Below are 7,407 nucleotides of genomic sequence, written 5' to 3'. Positions count from 1 at the left end.
CCCTTTCTATTTCTCCTTCTTCCTCTTCTTCCTTCTCTTTTCTTCTTCTTCTTCTTCTTTCTCCTCTCTTCCTCTTACTGTTACAGCAGCCCATGATTAAGCGAGGTTCTGCCCTTTACTTTCCTTTATATAAGGCAGCCCAAATAGACCTAAGGGTCCATTTGGCTGGCCTTAGTCTAATATATATATATTACTTAATTGATTAATAAGTGATTAATTTTATAATTTATTTTTCCCCATTAGTTATTGGCACTAGAATATACATTTCATACCATATTTGGGCTTATTCACATAGTGGTAGAATGGGGATTTGCACAGTAGGGTATGGGCCCCACAGTGCTAAAACCCAGAAAACTGCATAATATGTAGTTAAATTTGTATATTTAATTTCCATTTTTATTTATTTGCATAAAATATGTATTTTATACCTCAATTAGGTCTCTTTCCATAGGAGTATAATAGAGAATTGCACAACAAAAGTGTGGGTCCCACAGTGCAAAAATCCAAAAAATTACATTTCTGCCAGTCCAACCAACTGGCCAGTTTGGACCTACCGATTTGGGTGCGATCATACCGCACTAATGCATCAGATTCCATTAGAACTCTGCAGTTAATTGTGCTTGGGAGAGAGTAGTACTAGGATGTGTGACCCCCTGGGAAGTCCTCGTGTTGCACCCCTTTTCTCTATTCTCCTATACTTAGTCTCATAATTAAATTTACCTCTTTGTCCACACCTCTTGATGAGTTCCCTAGAGATATTGGTAGTCTGAACATAAGCAAGTGGGGTCACTTCTATTTTGTAATATGGAATGAGTCAATCATCCACTTTGGTATCTTATTGAACAACAATGGTGATATTGTTCCTCCATTGATCAATTGCCTTTGATTTTGGAAATCATGATCACCATAAAAAAGGTTCAATTATTAAATTAGAATGCTTGAAGACCTATGATTAACAACTGATTGCAGGTGTTGATCCTTCGGACCTTTCAATTCATAGATGTGGATCTCGGACCTATGAATGGGGATATTCCCGAAACTCACAAAGAAAAAGGGTGGCACTCCACTACTATCAACCATGCCAGCATTGGCTTCATCTACTCTTTGTTCTTACCTGTCCACAAGTAGGGTTATAAATATCAGATTAGGGTGTTATAAACACTTTCTTTGTTAATTTGTTCTCTCCGCTTCTACCTTGTCATAATTTAAAAAAAAAATACATTCTATATTTACACTAAAAAAAATGAAGAAAACCTACCTCTTTGTATAGTTTTTCTCCCCATTTTTTTTTTTGGGTAAAGTGTTCTCTCCCCAGTTTCTTTCCTAATGGCTCTTTATCGATAATAGCAACACATGCAGTTTTGAGCTTCAATTTTCCCTTCTCTATTCCATTCTCCCATCTCTCACTCTCTCTATATCTCCTGCCACCCAACAACACCATCTTTCCTTCTCCCTCTCACCCCTTTCCATCTCCGACTACAATGACCATCCTTCTTTGTCTCTCCAGCGACCATATCGAAACCAATCTTTATGCCATGAATGCTTCTTTGCTTGCTTCTATATTTAAGGGAACTAATTTGCATTGTGTCCCAGTCAATGGTTTTTAGTATACATGTGGTAGGGAGTTTAACTAAGACAATCCCAATTATGACTCTAATATGGTCTGATTTTCAAGGAAAGCATAAACTGCTATATTTTTTAATTTTTAGGTATCTACATAATGCTTTAGACGGAATTCTGCCATCAAGGTTTGTACTGTGTTACATTGAGATTATTCAGTTCTGTTAAACGAAAAATAAATGGGTATCTGTGAGGGTAGCGGCTGGAGAAAATGGGTTTCCGTTTTATCCTTTGTGGAGAAGGAAAAAAAAGGCTTGCATTAATTTCGTCCTCTCTCCTCGCTTTCTCTTTCATGAGGGAGGGGTGTTTCGTGTATGCTTACCGTATGGGCCCTGCAATGCCGTATTGCCACTCGAAGATACATGGAGGCCTATTTTCCAAGAGTGCAAAGTTCATCCTTCGAGACAGGGATTTGATGATGGTCCAACACGGGGATCAGGATCATACAAAAGGGTTTGGAGTCACCACCTAAGGTTATGGGCCTAGGACCTAGGGGTGGGCCCAATTACTGAGAAAAAGGCTCAAAAGTTGGTCTGGTCCAAAGATTTAGGGTAAGTGTCTACGTTACAGAATTGGAAAGGTGTTAGGCACCCAATCTGCCCGGTTCAACTGGTCTTTCTACTAGATGCTTAAGAATGAACATTTTCTATAATTATTCCTATTCCACATACATGGCTAAGTTATCACACATATTTATATTGACTGAATTTAAATGACTATATTCACTAAGACAAGGTCTATATAAAGTCTACATTGTGCTAATTCTGTTGAAAAATTATACCTGAGCTTGACCCCTATTTTAGGTCAAGAGGGGTGGACCCCCTGGTTCATGTTGGTACGAACTTTCTTATAGATTTTCTTGGATCAGGAGAAGGTGGTCTTAACCTCCAACTTCCTTTCTCAAGAGATGCTGATTGTGATGATATTTGGATAGAGTTCAGGCTAGGAATGGTTACTTTTATATTTTGGCTGAGATGGTACTCCGACAGAGCTTCTGCTGGGGATAGGCTATAGGAGGGCTAGGCTGAGGTAGCACTCTGGCAGAGCTTCAGCTGGGGATATGCTATGGGAGGGCTAGATTGAGGTGGCACTTGGACAGAGCTTCCGCTAGGGATAGGCTATAGGAGGGCTAGGCAGAGGTGGCACTCAGGCATAGCTTTCGCTAGGGATGGGCTGAAAACCTAAATGGTTGAAGAACTTCAAAGGCCTAAAGAACATTTCAAAGATTCAAAGGAATCTTATGAAGATCTCTTCGTAGATTGGAAGAACCTCAAAAGGGGGGTGGAAGACTAAGAAAAAACTTTTCCTATACAAAAATCTCACTCAAAAAAGCAAAGAATTGAAGAGTTTCGAAGGCTTGAAGACCATTTCAAAGATTTAAAGATTATGAAGATCTCTCCAAAGACTTGAAAACCTCAAGGGGAGAAAGGGGAGGAGAGAGGGTAGAGCTTCACTATTATGGGTTGTTGTGGGGTATGTTGGTGTGTTGTTGCATGAAAAACCAAAGGGAGGGGGGTATTTATAAAATTTTTGGATCAATAGGGAGGAGAGAGAAAATTTCCTAACCAATGGTAGTAAAAAGCAATTTTTCTAAACCAATAGGGTGGAGGGTAATTTTCCATAGTCAATGGGGTGAAAGGTAAATTTTTGAACCAATCATGTGAAAAGATTCCTTGTTGGACCAATGAGAGGTCGCGGTGTAGGGTACGTTTACGGGGCAATGTAGGGTACACAGGCAAGTGAAGAGGGAATTCCTTCTCTAATCCGGTCGTCGAAAGAGGGATTTCGATCACCGATGGGAGTGTCAGAGGTTTTGGTGGGGGTATAAAAGGCTCAACAGGGGTGTTGGAGCTTCAGCAGTGATGTTGGGGCTCCGGTAGTCAGTAGGGGTGTAAGAGCTTTGTTATGGGTGCGGGGGCTCCGACATAGGTGTTGGGACTCTGACATAGGTGCAGGAACTCAGACATGCGTCCTGGAACTTGGTCAGGCATGCATGGGGCTTGGTCAGGTATGTGTGGGGCTTGGTTGGGTACACGCGGGGCTTGGCCATGTGCACACGGGGCTTAGTTGGGTGCACATGAGGCTTGGTTGGACATATATGGGACTCGCATGGGAGGTGTTTGGGCACTCAAGGTAAGGGATGGGCGGTCACATGGGTGGGGTTTGGGCATTCAAGGCAAGGCATGGGTGCTCGTATAGGTGGGGTTTGTGCACTCAAGCCAAGGCATGGGTCCTCACATGGGTGGGGTTAGGGTATTTGAAGTGCGATTTTTGGGAATGATTACGGGAGATCCTATGGTCTGATTTTGACATACCATAGATCATTGGAATCGTAATTCCAGGTCCTATGCATCTGTGCGGTCACTTTGACCAAGATTCCTTTGTATATGAAATGTCATAATTGGATCCTTTTTTTCTCACGCGTGGCTTTTCTAGGAACTTTGGGTGAGTATGGAATGCTCCTGGGAATAGTTACACTAGTCAGTTATCATCTCTGTCGATCGAAAGCAAAAGGTCACGTCTAAGATCCATATGTCATCATAGTTAGGGGAGGGTGACAAAATTAGTGTCTACAGTATTGGAGATTACCTTAGTACAACTTTCATCGTAGTGGAATGGATCGGGTTACACCACGCATCGATCCGCCCAACAACGATGAATGAAATGTTGCGGTGATCTCACTAAACAATCACTAGGTAATATTCCACCCTCCAAATCCAAGGATTGCAATGGAGATCCTTGGAGACAAACACTCTCAATTGGGAGAGACAGAAGAGAATAGGGCTAGAGAAAGCTTTAGAGATTAGGTCAAAACTCTAATTGGCTTTGTGGCCAAAACTCTTTTATTTATAGAGAATTGGCTAGCTAGGGTTCCCAATCATAGTAGGTCTAAGATTAGCCCAAGTTGGTGATCCACATAGGAATTGGGTCAGGACCCAGTCCGACCCATAATTAATTAATGTCTCCCACTCGCCCACACAGGGTGGACATACTTAATTGTCCATTCTAGAAGTCTCTCTACTCTAGGTGTCTCATCACACAGGAAAATGGAGCGTGCGACCTCCACCGATACAAATATTATTTTAAGTTGTTCTTCTCAAGAATTTAATAAATGATGAAAGAAAAAGAAAAGCAAAGCACTCTGATTTACCAAAAGAAAGCGAAAAATAACATGGAACTGTCTCCCCGGCAATGGCGCCAAAAACTTGTTTGATATTTAAAAGTAACCGCAAGAGTACAAATCAACATTGCTACGGGTCAAACACAAGAAGAGCAACCACTTTATTTTTGGCTTCTTCTAGTAACGCGAAAGTGTATGGATTGATGATTGTCATCTACTTCTAACTACCGCCCTAAAACACATGCATCTAAAGTAACGTCCTAACCAACACAACTAGGGAAATTGGAATTGAAATTGAAATTAAAAACCTAACCATTCATCATCTAGGAATTTAAATACTTAAAGCAAATAAAGAAAAAGCAATAAAGAAAAAGTAAAAGAAAAGTGCTGAAATAAAATAAATAAAATAAAAGGGAATAAAGCTAGAGAGAGGCACATAAGTAGGTATCTCTACTTAGCCCAAGGGATGCATCGCAATAGTACGAGCTTCCCTACTTGACTAGAGAGTACTCTTACAAGGGCTTATCTACTTAGCTTTAGAGAAAGGAATGCAATATAAATTTTCAAAGTAAAAGGATGGTTCCATGGCTAGCGAGGAGCAAAGCCAACACATAGTCTAGCCAAAGACCTTGGGGGAAAGGGAAACCATTAAAGTAAAACTGAAAATTAAAATCCTAAATTAAGAATGAATGTGTAGCAAGAAGAGGGAATGAGAGGGGGTGAGAAGATGTAATGCCCAAGCCCCATTGACCTTGCACAATATTATTCTTTTTGTTCCATGGGCTTCAAGGCTTTAAAACGCATTGTGCTATGTTAAGGAGGCTAGAGGTTATTAACTAGCTCAGTAATCTCTCCCTAGGTGATGTGGGACTAAAGTTTACACACCCTCACTGATCTCCCTGGCAGGTCAGGTACTTACCATATTCTTGGGTCTCAAAAACTTCCCCCCTTTTAGCACATTGTCCCCGTTGTGGCCCCACATGCTATCGGGGTCGGCTCTGATACAATTTGTAACACCCCAGCCCATTAACCTTGCACAATATTGTCCTCTTTGGCCTATGGACGTCAAGGCTTTAAAACACATTATGCCATGTTAAGGAGGCTAGAGGTTATTAACTAGCCCAGTAATCTCTCCCTAGGTGATGTGGGACTAAAGTTTACACACCTTCATCAATCTCCCAAACCCTTTAGTACTTTTCGTATTCTTGGTAGGGGCACCTCACCGATCTCCCAGGCGGGTCTGGTACTTACCGTATTCTTGGGTCTCACAGAAGACTTATGTAGAAGCCTACTTACCTAAACTTCAATCCTTGAATTAAACTTGATCGATTTGAAATACTAACAGCCCTAAAAATCAGATTTGGAATAAATCAAATCTGAAATTGCTAGGCCTAGAGAAAACAAATCTTAAAGAAAAACCTGCACTTTAATAGAGATGCTTCAAAGCTTGGTTCTTGCCACTTAGATCTAAGCTTTGAACTATTAAATTAAAATTATTACAACTTAATAACTAGAATAACATGAACCATAAAAATAAAAGACATTGCATTAATTAAATAAAACCAATTACAAAAGTGTTCAAAGCAAAAGTAAAGAAGAACTAAAACTAGAAGGAAGAGAGAAAACCTTGACCTATAAGGCCACAAGGCCATGGTTTTTGTTTGACCACTTGACGGGTTAGATGATTTGGGACTTTGGGTTTCTAAAATATCTATAGGTCCAAATCTCTCTCTCCCTCACATGCTAAATCTAGACGTTATTAGGTGAAACTACCATTTTTTCCAAGTTTAAGGGTTTGGATGCCATTAAGATGATCCACTAGGGCCAATATGGGCTCACAAAGATGATGGAGATCAACAGGGCCCTACAAGGATCACACTTCTTGGAAAGCAATAAATATATTATTACAAATAATGTGGTGCATATGGCATATGTCAAGCGAGCTATGTTTTTTTTTTTTTTCTAGAAGAGATGTGAAGCTTTAGGTTCAAGGTACAGAGAAACATGATTTAGTGACAAAAAACACATGAGAAATAGGTGAAGAGCAAACTGGACTGGGTAAGGTTCCTCGATTTGCCATTAGAGTACTATTGCGAGAATGTCTTGCTCTCAATGGTAAAGGTTGTTGGTCGTCCACTGGCTCTAGATCACCGTACTCACCAAGGGATTCTTGGACAACTTTCTAGGGTTCTGGTGGAGATTAATGATTTAGAATACTGTGCCCATGTGGAGGAAATTTAGGTGGAACGGAAGGAACCTAGTTCATGCAAAGAGTTTTGCTTCAGGAAAAGCATGGTTTATGAGGGCGGCATGGCAAAGTGCGGCTACTGTAAGAAGTTGGGTCATTAGATAATAATGTGTTGGATGAAGCAGCTGGATAAGGTTTCCAAAGAGGAGAAAGAGAGATTTGTTACCATCCTAGGTGCGAACTATGTGGAGGTGTTGGTACCCATTTTAGCAAATCTATCCCTACAAGACATGTACTAATGGAATGATCAATCCGACATCAATTTATTGACCGATTGTGTTAAGGAGCTTATCGATTAAGCTGACCAGTAATCAAGTTGACTAAAAAATGAGGACCTTGTATTAAGGAGTTGATCGGTCAGAATAACCATTAGGTTGTTTAAGCAGACTGATTGAATACGTTAGATGACTGATCGTGA

General features: G+C 40.5%; 1 pseudogene; it reads left to right on the top strand.

Moving 5' to 3' along the window:
• The first annotated feature begins 560 nt into the window (after nt 1–560).
• LOC122068947 lies at nt 561–678 on the top strand (annotated as a pseudogene).
• Nucleotides 679–7,407: the final 6,729 nt, after the last annotated feature.

This window comes from Macadamia integrifolia, unplaced genomic scaffold (assembly GCF_013358625.1).
Source record: "Macadamia integrifolia cultivar HAES 741 unplaced genomic scaffold, SCU_Mint_v3 scaffold491, whole genome shotgun sequence".
In the NCBI taxonomy this organism is placed as follows: domain Eukaryota; kingdom Viridiplantae; phylum Streptophyta; class Magnoliopsida; order Proteales; family Proteaceae; genus Macadamia; species Macadamia integrifolia.
The sequence above is the reverse complement of the archived record's forward strand: the minus strand, read 5'-3'. Positions and strand labels throughout refer to the sequence as shown.